The sequence below is a fragment of the Camellia sinensis genome, chromosome 15 (assembly GCF_055761805.1).
Source record: "Camellia sinensis isolate YWXY chromosome 15, ASM5576180v1, whole genome shotgun sequence".
NCBI classification, from domain to species: Eukaryota; Viridiplantae; Streptophyta; class Magnoliopsida; order Ericales; family Theaceae; genus Camellia; species Camellia sinensis.
In genome coordinates this window covers 84208118-84230293 of record NC_138975.1, presented here as the reverse complement: position 1 = coordinate 84230293, position 22176 = coordinate 84208118, and the positions used below count along the sequence as shown (strand labels likewise).

Below are 22176 nucleotides of genomic sequence, written 5' to 3'. Positions count from 1 at the left end.
ACATAGCATATTGCGGTGCTCAAAACTCAAGACTAGCTAAGGTACTTGCACCATAGCCATATCAAGCAAGCCCCGAAGGACCAAGATTACTCAAAATAGTTCTAAGGCAGGCCAAAACAATGCTAGAAACATGATGAAGTGTAGCCAAAACAAGCTAGAATGGGAGGCATGAAGCATGATGCATGCAAGGCCAATGAGTGGGATTACACTACACATACCAAAACCAAGTAAGAGGTGACTCTACCAACAAAAATCAAAGTAGTAACATGGCAAAGTAACACCAGAAACACGCTAAGATGGTAGCCCCAAAGCTTAGGCAAGCATGCATACATATTGGCTTATAAGTGAAGCATAAGGCTCAACCCTAAAGCATAACAAAACACTATAAGAAATTGCACTTTTGGCGACTACTTTTGGCGACGACGTCAATTTTTCATCGCTAAAAGTATATTTTTGGCGACACAGTGATCAATTTCGTTGGTAAAAGTATACCTTTACCGACGCAACTTGTTGTCGTCGCTAAAAAGGCATAACATTATTTTAGCGCCAATTTTTTTGGTTGGCGCCAAAATTTCAAAACTTTTATCTACGAGGCTTATGTTTTAGCAACACAATGAGCGTTGCTATTAGTGTGCTTACTTTTGGCGACGACAAGTTGGCGTAGGTAAAGAGTTAACCATTTAGCGACGATGACACTATTCGTCGGTAAAAGTTTTGCTAGTGGAATGATGTGATTTAGTGATTTGTGTTTTTTATTATAATTTTTGAAAGAGTTTTAAATATTTTAGTTACTTAATTGTAAAATTAAAATGATCATTGAATTAGATCACAAAATGAACCCATTGAACACAGTTTTAAGTTGAGATGACTAATTTGAGATAATTTAAATTTTTTCAAAGAATATGGTTAGATTATCAATTTCAATATGTTTGTTTTATTTTCAGGAACTAGCTTCAAAATTTTTTTTCCTAAAAAACTAAAAACAAATTGGGTGAACAAAAAAATACTTATTATTTTTGTATATTTTTATCTTTTAGGTCATAAATACTTTTTAAAATTTTAAAAATATAATTTTCAACCACAACAATGGCGTCTCTCACCCCTGGCATCCTCTCCAAACTTCTCCAAAATCTTAGCAACACTGTCGCCGGAGGGTATCGACAAGAAAGTGGGTGTGAAAGGAGAGATTGAGGGTTCGGGAAAAGATGGGTTAGAGAGAGAGAGAGTCTGCCTTCTCTCTAGAAATTGCCTAAATTTCTAGGGTTTTCTCATTCAATATTTCGTTGATAATGGCTGATCTCACATCTGATTTACGCAATTTGGCTACGATGGCTGATGGGTTAGTGACTGAAGGTTCTCCTTCGCCTAAGGGGAGTTCGCACATCGTGAAAGATTTACTGTTGGAGAGGGATTTGTTAACATTGATGGACATCGTGAAGCGAAATGGGGGTAAAAATCAGTCTTCTGCCTCCGAGATCGTTTTGGGTATGAGCCCTAGGGCTTCGATTGGGGTTCAGTCCAAGGTCCCTACTCCTAGTTCCTTTGTCGAAGCTATGGGTGGTCTCTGTTTCGAGATCCGAGACCTTGCTCAGTAACAAAAGCTTTGTTTTGGGGGAGAAGTGGCGTCGAGCCCTGCCGTTGTTCATTCGCAGGTATGGCTAAGGACTTATGGGTCAATTGCTTGGGCTGTTTGAAATGCCTGATCATTAGATTTTTCTTAACTAATTTATGCATTGAATCAATTTTACAGCACTGCTACAAATGTTGAGATTGAGTTGCCTGTTCCAGCCGATGCTACCAACCCAAATGTTTGGACATCATTGGGATCTGCTTCATATGCACTAGAAAATGATGCTTTGATCTGGAAAATTAAATTTTTTCCTGGTGGTAAGGTGAGAGTTTACCTCAATTTTTTCTCAGTGTATTGTTTGCTAGTAATTTCTTGTTCATGGCTATTGGTTATGTGGGGCTACAGTATCTTTTCCACTTGCAATTTTGACATGGAATTTTGACACTCTTTGCAAATTCAATTTAGGAATATATGCTTAGAGCGGAGTATACTCTTCCCAGTATAACATCCGAAGACGCAGCTCCTGAGAGAAAAGCTTCTATACGTGTGAAGTTTGAGATACCATATTTTGTTGTTTCAGGAATCCAGGTTTCCCCTCTCAAATACAATTTTTTTTTATTTTAATTTTTTATTGAATAGAAAATTCAGATATTGTTGCATGTATATCTGCAATGCTTCATTCTTTCTGTGTCTGCTGTGTTTGCGTCTTTTTTTTCATTTTTTTTAATCTATCTAGACAAAGGTGGAATGGATAAAACCAAACCTTGTGTTCCAATCAGGAATGATAAACCAAAACCAAACCAAACTTTGTGTTCCAATCAAGTGGGAGGATTCATACTTGATGTGGTTGAACACTCAAATCTGATGCAGGATATCACTCCCTGTTACGTGCATGTAGCCATGCACCTACCATTACTGCCCTGCTCTCCTTGATCAAATCAACAAATATAAAAAAAAAATAATAATAATAATAAAAGGTTGGTTGTTGGACTGAGAATACTATTTCACTCACTTCCCAGGATTGCATGATACATAAATCTGCATTTTGTATGACTCTTATTTGGGTTTCATTATGCCCTGAAATGCTTGTCCTCTCAACAGAGGTCATGAATGACTCTGAACGACTGCTCCTCTGTAACTACCTATTCCAATATTACTTTCTTTTGACTCTGCATTAAAAGGGCCAACCTGCTTTTTAAATTCACAGATGTGGATACAAAAAAAGGCCAAACTACTCTCTGTCTGTCTCAGCCATTTTGGCACTGTAATTTGTCATTAGCCATTGACAGAAGCTGTGCTTGTTAAAGTGGTATTCCTGCTCCTGCACTGTATTTCCTTTTAGAATAGAATAGCATGTTGAACTTCTTAGAGATGTGGTTTTCCACAGATGTTAGTGATTGAGCATGATTGAACCTATGTATTATAATTATTCTGATTCTTGCTTGCTGCTTTCTACTGCAGGGATGTGAAACTTCTAAACCTTAAGCGAAGGGGTTGATGCCTACTTGCCCTAGTTCTGGTCTTGTTCTTGTTCTGAGGAGTGAACAGTGCCACTGGTTTTAACTTTGAAATTTATTTTATTTTATTCAAGTTGGTTGGGGAAACTGCTTTGGTGACTCTTCATGATGATGTATTCCTGCTGTTTGGTTCTTCTGGATGCTCAGTTTGGTTCTGAACGTAACGTAACAACCATAATAAAATAATATCCTTTATTTATGTAAATGTTGTGTTTTGTAGGTTCGTTACCTAAAAATTATCGAGAAAAGCGGCTACCAGGCTCTTCCATGTGTGAGATACATAACCATGGCCGGCGAGTATGAACTAAGACTTATGTGAAAATCTACTTCCACCTGTTGGTGTTCTCAATCTCTACAAACTCGCATGATTTTGCACTTTCGTGGGCAAAATGAGCCTATAGGAGAGTTAAATTGCCCCTATCCAGACAAATAGCTAATTGAGCAAATTCTTGTGCGTCCGTTTTCTTTGTTGAAGTCATTGTTGATTATCAACCAGAGGTTTGTAGAAGTTGATGTTTACTAGCAAAGTTTATTCATACACTTGTGAAAATCAAGTTAACTTTTGTGAATTAAAGTTTGTTTGTTCGTGATATTTTTTTGAACTCGTCCGCTTTTTATGTTTTTATTATTAATTCAAAAAACCGAAGGTATATGCATCAACACAAGATGATTGTCATGGTAATTTATGTATGATAGAAAAGCCTTGTTCTTGTGATGTCAGAGCTTCATGTGTTCACTTACATGATCATCTGACGTCCACTTGCATTACAACCTAAACTGATTGATGTGCTCTTTGACATCAAGGAATTAATCTTTCCTTTGGCAGGTACGCATCTTTTGGACCCGAATATGCCTACCCACAGGTCAGTAAATTCAAATCTCAACTGCTAATGGGTATTTTGGTACTCCAGTTAGTTCTGGAAAGGAATATGTGCATAATCGTGATGTGTTCTGTCTATTTTTTCAGGGTGTCTACAATCCTCACATGGGTCAGCATTACCTTCAAATATATGGCGTACCAAGCACAGTTAACACAAATATTGTCCCATATGGACAAATGGGTCATCCTCTCTCTGGCAACCATGGGTATCCAACCATTCAGGGCTATGTGACACCAGGTCGTCATGTTCTGCAATATGGGGGACCCCTCGTTAATGGAGTAACTACAGACACTATTACCATAACTCAAGCACAATACCTTGCAGGTAACTCTCTCTCTCTCTCTCTCTCTCTCTCTCTCTCTCTCTCTCTCTCTCTATGCTTTGAGCTGGGAAATGAGTGTGAAAATGATGCATACCAGATTTGGCATATAGCCAAAAAAATTATCAACCTGGAGTTGCTACTAGAATTTTGTTAACAATACATATTTGCGTATGTGCATACGCCTAAGTATATAAATGTCCATCCATGTTACACACAGACATGCAATTCTAGAAGCATTACAGTTTTGATTGTCAATACAATGATCATTAAGTAGAGACCAATTCATTCTTGCACAGATCCAGGATCATGTGAGATGTTTAGGATCAATAAAGATGTGTGATTATGGCTAAACTGAAGGTAGCTTGATGAGGCATCCTTTTGGCTGCTGTATGGCTGATCTAGCAAGTTTTTTTCTTCTTTTTCTTCTTAGAAGCTTCCAACCAACCATACAACTTTTGGTTAATACCTTCCTATATGATGTTTAGCTCCTGGCAGGAGCTATTGTTGAACTAAAGGGGTTAAAAAAAAAGAAAATGTTATTTCAAATCTGCCTTCTTAGAAGAACATATTGATGAAGAAGATATTCTCTAAGCAATACTATATCCTATAATAAGGTTATTTATGTGATGGTTGGCACTGCTTTAAGGGTGAAGTTTTAGGAATTGTTGGTTTGATTATGCTCCTCAAAGTTGTTACTCTGACCTTGTAAGGATTGGTTAGGACAGAGATGTTAGTGGCTAATATTGTCAGTATTAGTAAAGTGATTGTTTGAATATTTGCATCCGCAATAGCCAATATGAACAACAATGCCTTTTATCTTGGCTAATTGTATTCTTAAGTATCTTGAATTAGATGTCTACTAAGTGAAGTTATCTCCCAACAGCAAAATAATAATAATAATAATAATAATAATCTAAGAACTAATTTGATTGCTGTTTTTTTTTAGTATCCTGAACTACTGGCATCTGCAATGCTTGCTTTATGTTGATTTATGATTATTGATGCAGATTTTTGGTAAGATTTCTCTCCCTCCCTCCCCCCATCTCTTTGTGTTTGTGTGTAACAGAAAATGACATCTAATTTCAATTGGTTTCCAGTGATGCAAATCTCCAGCTTCTCTTCACTGTTGGGGAGAACGCAAATTTCCAGCTTGAAAATGATATTGGATTTCTATCAGGTTTTTTGCTCATACCTTTCAGTAGATGTTTCGTGTAAATAGTGAATTGTGCATATTTGCTGGCTGCATACAGGTATTTTCACAGGACAAATCCATTTATGAAGCTGTGGAGAATGCATTCATCACAATATATGTAAGGAAGATTCCAGTAGAAACTGCTAAAAACCTTTTACATTTTGCTATAGATTCAAACATTGGTGATCTTGCAGCTCTGGAGTTTATAGTTGGTGCCTTGGTATCCAAAGGTGATATAACTACAAGCACGGTATGCTTCTCTCCTCGTCTTTCAATAATCTTTTACAAATCGTAAGTTAGTTGAAATCTTTTGGTTGAGCTATTTTTGATGATATTCATAGGTGGACAAAGAACTACATTTTTGTCATACTATTCATGCATGCTTGGAGCATAAGAAGTCTAGCCCTTGCCAAGATTAAGCTAGGGTTGCAATTGACCTGAGTTGAACCAAACATTTGGCAGTTTGAGCTCAGCATGAAACAGTTGGGTTGAGCCATACTATCTTTTATTTCCTTTCAATTTGAACCCTTTCCGAGGCATGCTATGGATATATGCTATATCCTTTTGTTTTATCTTTCTGCTGAAAAATTTGCAATTTTGTCATTGATATGCAAATTGAAAAATAATGATGTTAAATAAAAGGATAAAAATGATTTATACCATTGTAAAACTTAAATTAGTAGATATCGGACAAATATGTTGTTTACATATATGCTTTTCTGATTTTGAATGATCTGTCATGCTTTAAGGCTTTTGCCTTTTCAAAATTGGTGAGGAGAGTGCATCACATATTTATTTAGTTCATTTTTACTCACAACAAAGTTTTTATATCATTATAAATACATGACTCCCCAGTTATTTTCAAGTGTATCCACTGAAGATTCGGAGAAATGAGGTAAAAATTGAAATCTATTACTTACATGTTTGAATTAAGTATTGTTTCTTTCATTGTTTCATTTATCATCTGGGAATTTTTTGTTTTGCAGGTCTTAATAGATACAGATCACTGCTATTGTGTAATTCTAAATGCAGATGGTGGGGCAGCATTTCCTAGTGAAACGACTGCACAAGATTGCAGTTCTAGTGATATTTCTTCTTTGAAAATCAACACTGGTTCTGGAAAGACAGAGAAGACAAAGGTTTGATGTATTCATTAGTTTATGCGAAGAATACTAGTATTTGTTTCATGATTTGCTTGAGTTTCTGATATATTTTTTTTTGGTTGTTGTTGTTTTTCTTCGTTATCCCTAACGTGAAATAATGTTCTTAATTATGAGCTGAATAATTGTACTGTGTTTCTATCCAGTTGCTCACCTAGGGATGTGCTATTGTTGTCTTAGGAAATCATGACTATATGTCGTGTTGGACGAAGTATATTGTGACTATGTGCTATTTGTTGTTCTTCACACCATAGTTTGAGTAGCAGTTGTCTCCAACTATATCTATATATCTCAGGAGTGATAGTTTTGTTTGCTTTACATTCCTTAACTTATCCAGGGTTGAGCCTACAACTTGATCTTAGTATTTCTATTATTTATTGTGTATGTTTTTCAGTTGCCACTTTGCTGTTGATGAACAATCACTAAACTAGTGTTTTAATTCTTAAAAATTGATGGGATTTTGCTTATATATTATATATAAGGGTCAAAATTTCATTTCAATACATTATTTTAGTTAGCTTGGAAATAGAAACATGAGGAAAGCATAAAAAAAATGTTTGTAAACAAAAACCAAAACCTACCTTAATGGATAATTGAACATAGCTACACTAAACAAGGTTTACGAATTGCACACACACACACACACACATATGTATATATAAAAGAAGAAGAATAAACATAGACAACAAGAGGGTGATATGCACAGTCTTATGTGTAATTGTTTACGATCTAAAACTAAAGCAGATGAGAGAGGTTGAAGAATAAAAACCTAAAGCAGTTGCCTACTTGAATATAAAACTCAAGTAAAGCAAAGTGACTATTTCCTTAGTCTGCTCTTGCCATAAGAATTATTGACACAGCTTCAACAAGGAGGGACAACAAATATATATATATATATATTGTAAGCAAATAAATAAAAAGAAGACCCAACCCTATACACTAAATCTATAGATTCTATATTGAGGTTGTGGTACTACTTGAGGAACTTGGACACCATGCTCCATTCCAAGGCCCTGCTGTAAGTGTGAGCCTTGTGCACTGGGTATATCCTTTTTTGTCTGGATTGCACTCTCCTCTTGTTAGTTTAGCATTAGGCATGGCTGGCTGAGATGCAAATTAGCAGCCTCTTGATAAATATTTTGGTCAAAGATAAAACTTGAAAATCTGAAATCTTAACTTTTGTCAAGTGTTTTCATAAAATGCTAATTGATTACACCCCCAAACACATAACACACAATTTCTTCCTCATTTAAGAGAGTGGAGGGCTTTGGTTTGTTCTAAAGTAATAGCATCTTAATGGGTTGGTAGTTTGTGATTGCAGAGTTCTTGCCCAAGTTGCATACTTTGGTTCTCACTAACAATCAACTAACGAATTTGGTTGAGATTGATCCTCTTGCATCACTCCCTAAGCTGCAGTTTCTTAGTCTTCTTGATAATAATATCACTAAATGCTTTCAATTTTAAGTGATCATGGTTAGAGCACAGGATCCATTTCACAAGAGTTGACTTGAGATACCTCTAAATGAACGATCAGGCACAAAAATTTTGGCATGATCAAGCAACTCAGATTATTATGTTCTTCCTCTTCCATGATTATGTCTTATGTTATTTTATTTTGCAGGATGTAACTCTAAATTAAGTTAATAAAGTTTGATTAAGTATCATGTACTTGTTATTTTGAAATGATAGTTGAAATGGGAGAATAAATGGAGGGAGCAAAGTCATCATTGGAGCAACATTGCTAATATATAGCATTTTGTCTCTTTTTATTGCTAAATTATAACAATATTCAACATGTAGCTATTGAACCATTGGAGACTAGAAAATTCACAAGACAGCACTAGGAAACCATAGGAGATTTTTTTTACTTGACAGGAATACAAGAACTGATAGGCTGCTTCTTAGTAGTGATATGGCTTTGATAACATGTAAATATTGGAAACAAAAAGTGGAATTAAAATTTGGTTAAAAAAAAAAACTAATGGCTTTGCGCAGAAAACAACACCTGACCTAATATTACGCTAGTGATTGTGTAAACCAAGTCAAATCTAATTTACTATAAACTTACAACTAAATGATTCTTGAATATTCCAATACAAATTTAAGTAATTTCATATCTTTGAACAATGCTTTTCAAATGATAATTTAATTGTGTCTTGGTTGTGCCACTTGATAGTAAATTTGTTTGTGCTAGGTGTTTGACCCAATTTAACAGGGATTGGCACAGGGGAATGGCCCTTTTTCTTTGTTTATTTATGTTAGGTGTTCTAATATCATATTAGATGATGTTATTGTTAATGTCTACTTTTCTTTTTTAAATTGAAGCAAAATTAAAATGGTAATAGAGCTACTTGAGGGCATTCATTTTGTTTCTTCTGTGGAGGCCATTTCTCTTGGTGCCCAAGCTGGTATTCATCCATGGATAATTTATGACATTATTACTAATGCTGCTGGAAATTCATGGTAAATTATTGTTCACAATTCTTTACTGAGGATTATGTTGTGTGTTTAAAATTTAAATATTTCTAGTCCTGAAGCATTCCTTATAAGCATTCTGATATGAAATTGCCAATTCTAGATCAGGCACAACCTTGATAGATGAGACTGCTAATAATCTGATTTGCACCATGGGCACTAGTTGAGACCATGGCACTGATTGGCACTTTCTGTTTCTGACAATGAACTGATTTTGTAGAACCCATGCCTTTAAAGAAATTAGCTGCAAAATTTATTGAACACTGAAAGCCCTTCTTGTTATGTGCTTACATGTATACACATACATGGGAACATCTGTTTACTTTCAAAGATCTGTGCATTTTTATACTAACTCAATAGGTATTCAAGGCTTTGGTGGTTGGTGTTGGTATATGTAAATGTCGTAGTTAGTTTTTTTTTTCATGACATTCCTGGAATTTGCTAGCGTTTTCTTAAGCAGATACTGTGTTACCTTGCTACTAGACATCCTTCCGTTGGATTCAATTTTACAGGGTTTTCAAGAATCATGTTCCCCAGTTGCTAAGGGATAATCAAACCAAACATCTCCTGAATACTTTGTTCAAAATTTGGTAAGTCGTCTCATGTTGTAAGTTTCTTAGTGTTGTTCAAGTGTATTATGAGTAATTTCTTTACTTCTTGACTTTGAAGTTAAGTTCAATGGGGATATTGGGTGAATTAAATGCTAACTGCAGTTTTATAATTCCATTCAAATTATGCTTCCTTTCTTGTGGTGGATTTAGCATTTAGGACATTTACTTGAGGACCATCTGCTAAATGCATACTAAAATTTTAGACTTGAACACCTCTCGGTAATCATTTCTTCATCAATGAATTTGGACACATTGAGACTTTCAATAATGATTTTTGAGATATTGATACTGTAAGGTAGACCTCAATTCAGAATCACATTCTTAAATGGGTCTCTTATCCACTTATTTTTTTAAGAACTCATTATTGATAAAATAAAGTAATGTACGAAATAAGTTCACATTAAGAAAACTTATGTTTTTATGAAGTAGAAAATAGAAAAGACTTATTTGGCTAGGCATTGAAGTGTAGAAGTGCTAATGTGAGAAAAAAATAAGCTAGTTATCTTAAATACTAGAATCCTATTCAGCTTAATCACTTTATTGGAAAGACCTTAAGTGGACAGCTTTGTCATTCTAATCTAAACAAATTCTTGTTCAAATCTTTGAACTCTTATTCAATGGAGATCTCTTTGTGAACTGCAAAGCTAAAACTAAACCAAACCAAACTAAGCCTTGTGTCCCCAATCAAGTGGCGTCAGTTACATGAATCATTTTCCTCTATTTCGCTCTATCAAGGGCTGGATGAGTCAATTATGCCTGATGGGTTTTTGTCCAACTTGAAGGGTATTGTTTTGGATATGGCCAAATCATGTACATTTCCTCTTCCACTTCTGGCAGTTGCTTTTCAACATCTAATAGCAGGTATGTATCTGCATGATTTACAGTTTCTCACAACCATAATCTGTAGGTGGCAGCTATTAATGTTTTGGAGCAACCTGATACTCACTTTGTTAATTTCCAATTGTCCTTTCACAGGCTCCTCTCATGGTCATGGAAATGATGGTGATGACACATTGATCAAGGTTGTTCTCATGAACTAATTTCTTTTATATAAAAGTTATATTATGTGGCTTTTTTACTTGCTTTGAGGTTATGTAAATATTAACATGCCATTTGCTAAGTAGACACACCTGTTCTTGCACAGGCTTGGGAGAAAGTATATGGGGTGAACATTACCAATGCTGTCAATATGGTACAAACTTATTTATGAAAAAAAATATTAATAAAATGTCATTCCGAGTCAAGTCTGCTGCATCAGATGGTCAATTAGGTATCATATATTACACTGCAGAACAGCATCTGTTGTCTCTCCTAAAGTTTGTGCTGACTAAAAGGCATTCTACTGGTGGTCTTTTATTTCTTTGTAGTTGAGGTAATAATGCCATTGTCGTATATCTATTATAGATGTAGTGTAATAAGTTGCTTGTTGCTTTGATAATTGTTTCAGATATGTTGAAAATTTGCTGCCGAAGTCTGGATACGACTTGTATTGCTCATCAATAAATTGCATCTCTAGATTATGCTGGTCCATTTTCTCTTAGAAGTGGGAGTTGTTTCCTGACTACAGATAACTATATATCAGTTATAGAATAAATAGAAAACTTATGTTTAGTAAAATTTACCCAAATCTATATGTCGTTTTCAATCTATAAGTTTAGTAAAAACATATAAGATTTACCCAAATCTATAAGTTATTTTTTTTTTTATAACCTTTTTTATAAGTTTAGTATAAAAAAAAAAATTAAAAAAATTAAAAAAAAAGGTGGCTTCAACTAGATCATCATTTATTATGAATGAAAAATGAAGTACAATTCAGAAATTGAAATAGTTTCACAAACACACAACCAAATCGATTTCAATTAACCCATTGTGGTGTACTTGAATTGAGTGTTTTTATATAACTTACTCTCCTAGTGTAAACATGACAGCCAGTGAATTAGTTTGAATTTTTACTTAACTTAACTTCTGTTAACCTGATGGCTTAAAAGTTACTAAGAATTGTATAGTTTTGAGGGTTGTTTGAACAATTGATGCAGCTTGTTTGGTGGATACTTTTGTGGCATGATGCTGTGTTGCGTTGAATCTGGTGCTGATTGGCTCTGTTCTGTGTGCTCTGCCTCTGATGCAGCTTTTGATTGATGCGATCTGTTTGTCCTGATTTCTGATTTGGTTGAGTTGTTTTGTTGCTGGTTTTGTTTGATTTGTTTTTTGACTGTTTTAGTAAATGAGGTAAACTGCTGCGTCAATTTTGATTTGGTTATATGATTTTGTTTGGGTTGCCAAGTTGAAATGGTTTTCTGAACTGGTGATGATCTGTGTTGAATCAGTTTGCTGATCTGCTATTCTTCTGGTTCTGTTGTGATGTTGCTGCTGTTGCTAAGATGCTGTAGTGATGCTGCTGTGATGGTGTTTGTTACGATAAGGTGTTGTTGTTGGATGTTTGCTGGTGTTGCTGGTGTTGTTGATGTTTGGAAGGGTGCATGACTTTTTGTCCAATCTGTAATAGATCAGGTTTTCATTAATGGGGGTTGTCATTAGGTGTAAGTTCGGGCAACTGCTGGTGTTTTGGCTAGAAGGGTATGGAGGGGGTATTTTGTGTGATTTCATATCCATGTTATTAGTTTGTTATAGTGGTGCCTGAGGGATGCCTCTTGTAAATCTGTAAATTTTTTAAAAAATTATAAATGAGTTTCAATTATTTTTGCCGTTGCAAATTTGTCGTTGTTAAAAAGTGAAGCTTTCTCGACAAATAATTAGTCGGTAAATGTGTAGCTAAAAGTTTATTTTTGCCAACTCATATTGTGTTGCTAAAGTGTATTTTTTGCCAATGTCAATTTGTCGTTGCCAAAACTAAAGCTTTATCGACAACCAAACCGTTGGCAAATGGAAACATTTACCGATGTAAATGTGTCGCTAAAAGTTACTTTTCCCCACTCATATTGTGTTGGTAGAAGTATATTTTTTGCCAATGTCAATTTGTCGTTGCCAAAAGTAAAGCTTTAGCGACAAACAAATCGTCGGCAAATGGAAACATTTGCCGACGTAAATGTGTCGCCAAAAGTTTACTTTTGCCAACGCATATGTTGTTGCTAAAAGTATATTTTTTGCCCATGCAAATTTGTGTCGCGAAAAGTGCCACACAATCATCCTATTTGAATGACTTTTACCAACGCAAGGTAAATTGCCGACGATGGATGGAGGCTTTTAGCGACGACTATGTTCGTTGCTAAAGGCATTACTTTTACCAACGCAATCATAATTTCGTCGGCAAAAACTTTTGCCAACTCACTTTTGCCTACGGGTTGCCAACGTAGCTTTGTGTGTCGGCAAAACTCTTTGCCAACGAATTTTCCCTTTTAGCAACATATTTTGTTGCATTGCGAAAAATGCAAGTTCTTGTAGTGAAAGGGCGATAAATGCAAGAATATGGCAGAGGTATATGATCTGAAATAACATGCCAAATGATGCCATGCCATGCAAAAAGCTCAAATATGACATACTAGAGGTCTCAAAGCTTAAGGCTAGCAAGGCCAATCACACTAGAGCCATACCAAGCAAGGCATGCACGACCAAAACCATTCAAATCAGACCTAAAGCATGTTAAATCAAAGCCAAAAATGTGCTGGAGTAGAGCATACACATGCTAGATCAATAGGCTAAAACACCAAACATGCTAGGCTAGTAAACAAGATTGCACTACAAGTACATGAAGCATGCAAGTGGCAACCAAATCAACCTAAAACAGAGTTATAACATGTTAAAATAAGGCCTAAAACATGCTGAGATAGAGCCTCAAGAAGGTAGAAAAACATGCCAAAGTATTGAGCCAGCAACACATGCAAACAAAGCACAAAAGGTGGGGGGGACCACCCCCATCCATTTTGGGTGTCAAAACCCACTTTCCACCACTGAAATTCCTCTGGAATTCAGTGATGGAAAGGCCAAACAAAGGTGAACTTAAGGGCCTAAACGGATGGCACCAAACCTAAGCAAATAAGGCACATAAGAGGGTAGAACATCCTCAACACCAAAGAGGCCTCAAACAACCATTCTAAGCACTTAAAAATAGAACTTTTTGTGGTTAACAACCAAGCCTAAAACAGCATGCAATGAGGGCTAACATGGTATACAAAATATGCCTAAAAGAGGAACATGCTCCCCCTTGAAGTACAACAGCAAGACAAGTCTTTTTCTGAGCCAAAACCAGCCTTTTGAGTTCCAAACACACCTCCAAAAGTCTCAGCTCCAAGGTACTGGTGTTTGACTATGTGTTCCTTTGCAAAAATGTGAAGAAAACACACTTTAAGCCACTATTGAGCACAATATAGAGAGAGTGTGAGAATTCTAGAGAGAGATTTTGTCTCTAAAAATCTGAACCTCTGGAAAGGGGGAGGAGCCTCCCGTTATGTAGAGCAATGCAATGCAAAGCTTGCTTGACAAGCTTGAAATGGCCTCTATCCCTCCATACACGTGTATGGAGGATGGCTCAGTGAAAAACAGCTGGCTCAAAAGATCTAAAATAATATCTGCTGAAACAAGGTGTCCTGCCGGCCATTAGTGGTGGCCGACAGTGCCTCATTGATGGCCGGCAGGGCCAAATCCATGGTCGACAACCCTTTCCCCATGGCTGGCAGGCCATCACAAACATTAATATAGAGGGACCAAGCCATGGTCCAAAAATGAGACAGAATGGAAATAGGGTTTGGAAAGAGCAAACCTGGCTTGCCGTCGCGAAAGTTGAGCGCTCAGCGAGCAATCAAACTTGTAATTGGATGTACCTGCAAGCACATCCAAGTCTTGAGGACAGTCAAAAATGGGGTGTCTACAGTTGCCCCTTTTTGACAGAGCTCAAAGTCATGAAATGATGTGAGTGAATGTCAAAGCCCAGAGACGACCCATTTTTGACAAGGCCGAAGACTTGGACAAACAAACAAAATACAGATAAATAAATGGTTGCGCCCGCAAGCTACCTACGTATCCCTTTGCAAGGAATCAAACCAACGTAGTTCAGGGGCATGATGCAAAATGATATGCAATATAACAACACATGGTAGTGCAAAATAATCAAACCACAAGCAGTACAAAACCACACAAATATCATAAAGGGATGGAGATGCAACATCAAACTACGTTTAACATAGAAAAGGTACCGGAATCCTCAAACCACAATTCTCTTTAATGGAGTAGGTGTATGCACAGGCAGAACTATGTGTTTGGTAGAAAGAGTAAGAGTACAAGTAATTGGGTGGGATGATATAAGTGAGGAATGATCTGCTGAGGAAAGATCGTGATCCTACATGCTGAACGCAATAAAACAAACTACGATGCAATGGATGAAGTGAATAAGGCGCGCAGCCAAACCACATTTCAACCTAGCAAAGGCATGGACACAAAACAGACCACGTCTAACACAGAAAAGGTGCCGACACCCTCATACCACAATTCTCTTAGTGGAATAGGCACGTACACATAATCACTAAACCATGCTTCAACGAAGGAAATGTATGAGCACATGCCAAACTAAGCTTAACATGGAAAGGATGCAGGCGATACAATGGATAATGCAGTAGATGCATGCGATAGATGCTATATGCAATGCAATAGACATAATAGATAATGTAGTAGCTAGGAAGCGAAGGTACCTTATAGGGGCAATTGGCAATGACTCACCTTATGCTAATGGGGATCTTCCCCTTCTTCCCGGTTGAACCACAGGTAGCACTTTTCTCCCTAACCATGGTCGTGGCTTTCCCTATTCTTCAACAGGGTGACAAACTAGGTTGGTTCAGTATCCAGAATTGAGGCGCATACCCGCTACCTCAACCTATGGGGCTGCCATACATATTTCAAGCCGAGGATACACCCCTGGGTATTTAAACCAGACTTTAGTCTCGAAAATCCCGAACCTTTGCATTCTAGGCAATAGCCATTCGAACTCTAGTTTCCACCATCTCAGTTGATCTTCTAGGAACTCACAGCAAACATAGGCAGGTGGCTATTCCAGACCACTAAAAGTCGTTCGGGCACGACAAACACCAAAGGAATTGCACCTTTAGAGGATTTAAGGTCTCCTAGACCAAAGGGTGCACAAGACAGTGCTATAAAATGCATTTTCTATGCAAGTGAGGTGCACAAAAAAGTGCGATAAAATGCATTTTCTATGCAAGTGAAGTGCACAAAAAAGTGTGATAAAATGCATTTTCTATGCAAGTGAGGTGCACAAAAAAGTGCGATAAAATGCATGTTCTATGCGAGTGAGGTGCACAAAAAAGTGCGATAAAATGCATTTTCTATGCGAGTGAGGTGCACAAAAAAGTGTGATAAAATGCATTTTTTATGCAAGTGAAGTGCATTTTCTATGCGAAAGATACGAGCATTTTCTATGCAAGTATGGAAGAGTGCATTTTCTATGCAAAAGATACGAGCATTTTCTATGCAAATATTGGGACATTTTCTATGCATGAAACAAGAGCATATTCTATGCAACATGAAAAGCATATTCTATGCATGAGGCAAGCATATTCTATGCAAGAATCATAAACGATGCACGGCACGCATGCAACAGAAGCGTTTATGAAAGTGCACATTCTATGCAATAGAAGGGCATCAAATATGTACTTTGGTGCCTCCGACTTAACTCTCAGAGGACTTGGTAACACGTTCAGCTCAAAAGGGTACACCCTATTCATATTGGCGAGAAATAACATCTGCATGTGAAAACCACTGGTGCCGCTTTTCTTCCCGATCATATTCACAACTTTCCCTATTTTCCAATGGGATGACATACTAGGTTAGTTGAGTATCCAGAATTGAGGCGCATACATGCTACCTCAACCTATGGGGCTTCCATACAGATTTCAAGCCGGGGATACACCCCTGGGTATTTAAACCAGACTTTAGTCTCGGAAATCTCGAACCTGTGTTCTAGGCAACAGCCATTCGAACTCTAGTTTCCACCGTCACAATTGGTCTCCTAGGAACTCATTGCAAATACAGCCAATATATCTTTGACAGGGAATGGTACTCTGGGAGAGCACTTCTGATCGTCATTCTGGCTTTGAAGCAGGCTTGAGCTTGAGATAGAGGCACATTCATACTTCAGAGCATTGACAAGGTTTGAGGAAGTACACCCGAAATTGAATCTCGGAACTTTCTTAAGGTAAAACAAACTCAGATCCTTCAATTTTTCCTCTTTTCTTTTGCTTTGCGGTCTGGAACCCTTGTAGCTTCAGATAGATCCTTGTTCTACGGTTCTCACATGACCTAGATTGAACCCTGTAGTTTTATGAAAGAACAAATCCTATTTTGCACATATGTGGAGAACGGCACAGCACTCTGGCACAAAACGATTCATTTTGAAATTAAGAAATGAGTTCTTGACCGAGTATTAAGCCTACGACTGACCACAGCACACCACGACTCAACAAAGGAAAACAAAGGTAAAACAACCTAAACACATCTATTGACACTCAAAACGACTCAAAACAAGAATCAAGGCAAACAAAACAAAACACAAGACTCAAATGTGTTCCAAAGGCGAGAGACCCCTCAGTTCACAGGGAGCCCACAGCTTCTCCAGGTATTGTTTCCCACCCTTTCTCATTTATGATTCTCACATCACTCGGCCCTCAGGCTCTAGTTTTCTGAAAAAGCCCTTTACTTACTTTTTCTCTCAGCACACATCTCTCTATTCTTCAATCTCTCTTATTTTTTTATCCTTCCCCTGAATGGTTGATGGATAAACAAGAAGTTATGGGCTCTTGCCCCTAGCATTCTGCTAGATTCTCATCTTTTGCTCACAACTACTGAGCTCTCCTATAGAGGGGTTGCAGTGCGACTGGATGTGCATCAGATCTGCAACTGACATCTGTTGACGATACCCTTGGCTTAGCTTGACTGAGATGAGCTACAACTATGTCCCACAGGCCAGGCATACAATTGATTGGTCTCACACACATCATTTTCTATGTCCCCATTTCAGGTCAGACGCCAATTTGAGCGTGATCACCCTAGATGAGGGAAACGAATATCCAACTCCAGTTCTTGTTCGTGCATCGTACTTGGCTTGATACCTCACTGCTTGGAGGATGGGAGAGCTTTCGGCCCTTTGCTATTAGCTTCAGTTGTGCCCTTTCTGGCGAATACGGTGCCCTTTCCGACAAGTATGTTGACAACGGGGAAAAAACAGAAAACCTGACTCAACTGTGCCCAAAGTTCATCATTTTGACCATTTTTTGTTTTGGTTTTCTGCTAAAACAATTTTAACCAGCATGAGAGTTTGATTAACATGTTTTTTCGATTTTATGATTTGAAATCATGCAAGTCAGGCTATAAGCACTGAAAATTTTCGTTTTTCGAGTCCAAGAAATGGTCCAGTTTTGAAAAAATTGAATAATTTTTGAGAAAAATAGTCAACTTCATTAAAAATCCTCAAAATTGTTTTTACAAATGGCCACTACTCGACCAACACAGAATCTACTCTTGAGATGCACAACCTCATATCCAAAACAATGGAAAATTTCCCCTTGCCTAAATGGCACTGCACGGCACCAAATCTAGCAACGAAAAGTTGCCCCTTGTTTGAATGGCAACTCACGGCAACAGAAAGTTGTTGTAGACCGCTCGGAACTCCGCTCCGCGCGCGAGGGCATGAATCGTTGTTCTTAGCTACTACAGTTTGGACTCCTATCATGGTTCTGAATCTAATCTCACAAAGTGCAATGTAAGACTGATAAATCACCAAAGAGTCCAAATCTGGCAAATCGTTTTGGAAAATCAATTTTAATCAAAAAGCGCCAAACATGGACTGCTTTGCCAGATTTCAGAGTCGCCACCTAAATATTTTGTTTTGGAAAATTTAGGAAACCTTGACTCGTGCCTAAGGCCACGTGTCCGTCATCACCAAAGTTGCCTCGGCTCGGGAACTTCGGTACGAGAGGGGAAGGTCCTGAAATGAGCACCCCCGCTCGCTCGATCAAAGGATCGGCCTCTACTAACATGATATGTTATTTTTGAAAACACATGTGTTCTTATTCCGGTTTATTAGCTAGAATTACTATATGATGCACACAGCATACAAGTGTAGACTCAATCGCCTAAATTGGAACAAAACATCTCATGTTTGTTTGTTTGAAAATGGTTTGAATTTGCTAGTACACTAAGACACGGATTTTGCCACCCTCAAGTGGGCTTAGAAAATATGGTGATTTGCCACTTCAAGTGGGCTTAAAACTCGTATTTCAATGAATTGTTCCAATTCAAGCAATCCAACCTTCATCCACAGGCATTCATGCAGTTATACACTTAAGCAGTTAACCTCATGGCAAGCATGCTATCATGGCAGTCACTTACATACATGCAAGGATGCTAAAGCATAAACACTCACAGTGTACTTCGAGCCAAAACAAAAGCTGGTTTGTAATCATGCATGATCCTAGCTTATGTTAAGATGCCTAATGCAACACATGCAAAAATGCAACTAAGATAAGCTCGGCTACCTAGAATGGCATGTGAATGCAACTTGATAACATGTATTCAAATCGGTATTGAAATACAATGCAGTTTGTATGATGCGCCGTGCTCGGTGCATGCAATACGAATGAATGATGCACGCATGCAAAGCATAAGAATGCTAATTGAAATATGCCCTAATCTAACCACCGAAAGCAGATAAATAAAATGGAGAAAGACGTGGGGTTGGAAGACATTCACACACACACGCACACTTATTACAAAATTTGCCCTCTCGACGGAGGGTCCGAATGAATAATACAAGCTAGCTACACTAAGCTAAGCTAAGCTACTTAACTAATCTAATAATTTAATTAGACTAATTATTACACAATACAAATGAATTTGAACAACTAGCTAATCTAAGCTAATTAAATACGAACCAAATCAATTAATTAAACACTTAACTAATTAATTACAAAATAACTAAGTTAATGAACTAGTTTAGCTAAGAAATTTAAACCGATGGCCTCGGGAAGCTAGGGGAATATGCATGCTCGGTCGGTTTCGCTCGGAAATTCACTATTGTGCCTCATAATGCCTCTGTTTGCACTCTTTTGGACTTCTGAAAATTGTGCCAACTTCCAAGATGCTTCTGATCCACCTTAGGACCATGCTGAGGGGTGGTCGGCCAAGGGGGATGGCCATCGGCCAAAGTTGATAGCCGATCGGCAGACTTGATGGCCGGTCGGCAGCTTTGATGGCCGGTCGGCTACTGCTTCCTGCAATTTCTCCTTTTGCTGTAATAGAGCACAAACAAAGGCATGGCAGTGTATTTGCAAGGAAATGTGTGTGCAACTACACTCCTTATCATGTCTCAAGCTGAAAGGAGTGTAGTGCTCGGCTCTCGAGCCACCAATCACGTATCTCTAGGCATGATGACCAAAGAGTCAAGATTGCACAATGTTAATGAATGCACAAGTAACACACAAGACTCGAGAGACCTCCACCCTATCATGCACAATCAAGGGGGTCAATGACTAAGAAATGAGGCACGTTTCATCACTTTAAGTATGAAACGTCTCTCATTTCTTGTGTTTGGATTAACGTCTGATCCAAACACATGCAATGCAACACGAACATGTTATCTTGGCATGTTTTACTTCAATTCAATTTGTTTGCTCATTTTAAATTACCAATTAATCCTTTAACCGATTAAGTCCAAAAGTGAGAAGTCCTCTAAATGGAAAGACGGACTAAGCCACAAGCATCTTGATCATGAAAGAAGCATCATGCCATTGGTTAGTAGAAACCCTCAAGAGAAGGCTAAAACCATTAGGCATGAACGCCTCGATTTCGTGCTCAAACCAACAAAGGGCTTAAAACCTCTTTCAAAGTGATATAACAAATGAAGAATGGGATGCAGTGACATACATTCCAGCACTAAAATAGTATGCTAAATGACATTGAAACATGAAAACAATACATGCAAGATATGCTTACAGCTAAGAACGCCAAAGCTAGTGAAGTGCATTACACTAGAAACATGCCATATAATGCTCAAATGATTAAACCAGCCCAAAACAGAGCTATAGCAGGCCAAAATAGTGGCTAAAATGATCTGAAATGATAGCATGAAAGGCGAGAAATGCATGCTCATGCAATGGCTCACAAACAAGGCACAAAGGTGCAACTCTCAAACCCATTGAAGGAGTGATAAACATGAGAGTATGAAAAAGATAGAAGCTCTGAAATACCATGCCAAATGATGCCAAGGCATGCAAACATCACAAATATAGCATGCTAGTGGCCTCAAAACTCAAGACTAGTGAAGCCATTTACACTATAGCTATACAAAGCAAACCCCAAAAGGCCAAGAACACCCAAAATTGTCCTAAAGCATGTCAAAATAATGCTAAAACATGTATGGAGTATAGCGAAGGCAAGCTAGCATGAAGGGCCAAAACACCATGTACACTAGGCTAATGGGCAAGATTGCACTACAAGTACATGAAGCATACAAGGGATGACCAAGACAGCCAAAAATAGATTTATGGTAGGTCTAGAAAGTCACAAAAAAGTGCTTGAACACAGCCACAAAGAAGTAGAAATACATGCTCATTTGGAGGGCCAACAACACATGTTAACAAGACAAGGGGAGAGAGAACTACCCCCTCCTATTTTGAGCCTCAAAACAAGTTTTCTACCACTGAAGTTTCTCAAGAATTCAGTGGTTCTAAGGCCAAAAAGAAGTTGTTTGAAAAGTTTGAAAGTTAGCTCACATGGCCTTACAAGCCAAGAAGCAAAGGGGAGGACAACCCCCTAGCCAACCAAGGCACAAACCAACACTTTTAGGACTAAAAAATAGAGGGAAAATAGAGGTTTTTGTAATTCAACACCACCCCAAAAATAGCCCCAAAGTAGTGTGAAAAGATGGCCAAGCAAGCATGCAAAATAAGCTAAAAGGGAGAGAGTTCTTACCTTTGATGCACAGCTGCAAAACCAGCCCAAAATCTGAGCCAAAACCACCTTTTGGAAATCAAACAAATTCCCAAAGAATCTCAGCTCAATGGTGTTCAAGTTTGGTTAAGGGTGACAAAGGAAAGGTGTACCTAAGCTTTCATGCTCAAAAGGGCAAGAGAGAGTGAACTCTAGAGAGAGGCAGAGATTAAACTCTGAAAATTGTAGAGACAGAGAGGGATTTTAGTGTGAAAAGCTCTCAAAACTTTCTAACTCTTCAAGATGTTCTAACCGCTTGAATATGAGACGTAAGGCTCTCATATATAGCAAAATATCAAGCTTTTGTCGAAATATCTGATTTGGGATAGCTGGCATAAGCTGGAAACAACTGGAGGAGAAATATCTTCAAAAAAAATGAATTTGGGTCACTCTTGGCCGATCGGCCATCTTTGGTGCTGATCTGCTACTTGTGATGGCCGATCTGTTACTTTTTTGGCTGATCGGCCACAAAATTCTACATTTCAGGCCCAACTTCAAA

General features: G+C 37.8%; 2 long non-coding RNA genes across 4 annotated transcripts; both read left to right on the top strand.

The window, feature by feature from the left end:
* The first annotated feature begins 3328 nt into the window (after positions 1–3328).
* LOC145813521 (uncharacterized) lies at positions 3329–5879 on the top strand. Of its 2 annotated transcripts, XR_014356647.1 has the most exons (7): positions 3329–3585; positions 3914–3950; positions 4055–4292; positions 5237–5304; positions 5388–5600; positions 5677–5732; positions 5824–5879. It is a non-coding gene; the product is annotated as an uncharacterized LOC145813521 (long non-coding RNA). The 2 variants fall into 2 exon arrangements; XR_014356648.1 differs by lacking the exon at positions 5237–5304.
* A 3406-nt stretch (positions 5880–9285) lies between these two features.
* On the top strand, positions 9286–12028 carry LOC145813600 (uncharacterized). Of its 2 annotated transcripts, none has more exons than XR_014356784.1 (3): positions 9286–9707; positions 10511–10589; positions 10704–11403. It is a non-coding gene; the product is annotated as an uncharacterized LOC145813600 (long non-coding RNA). The 2 variants fall into 2 exon arrangements; XR_014356785.1 differs by lacking the exon at positions 9286–9707 and adding an exon at positions 11765–12028 and having other exon boundaries at positions 10366–10589; positions 10704–10750.
* Positions 12029–22176: the final 10148 nt, after the last annotated feature.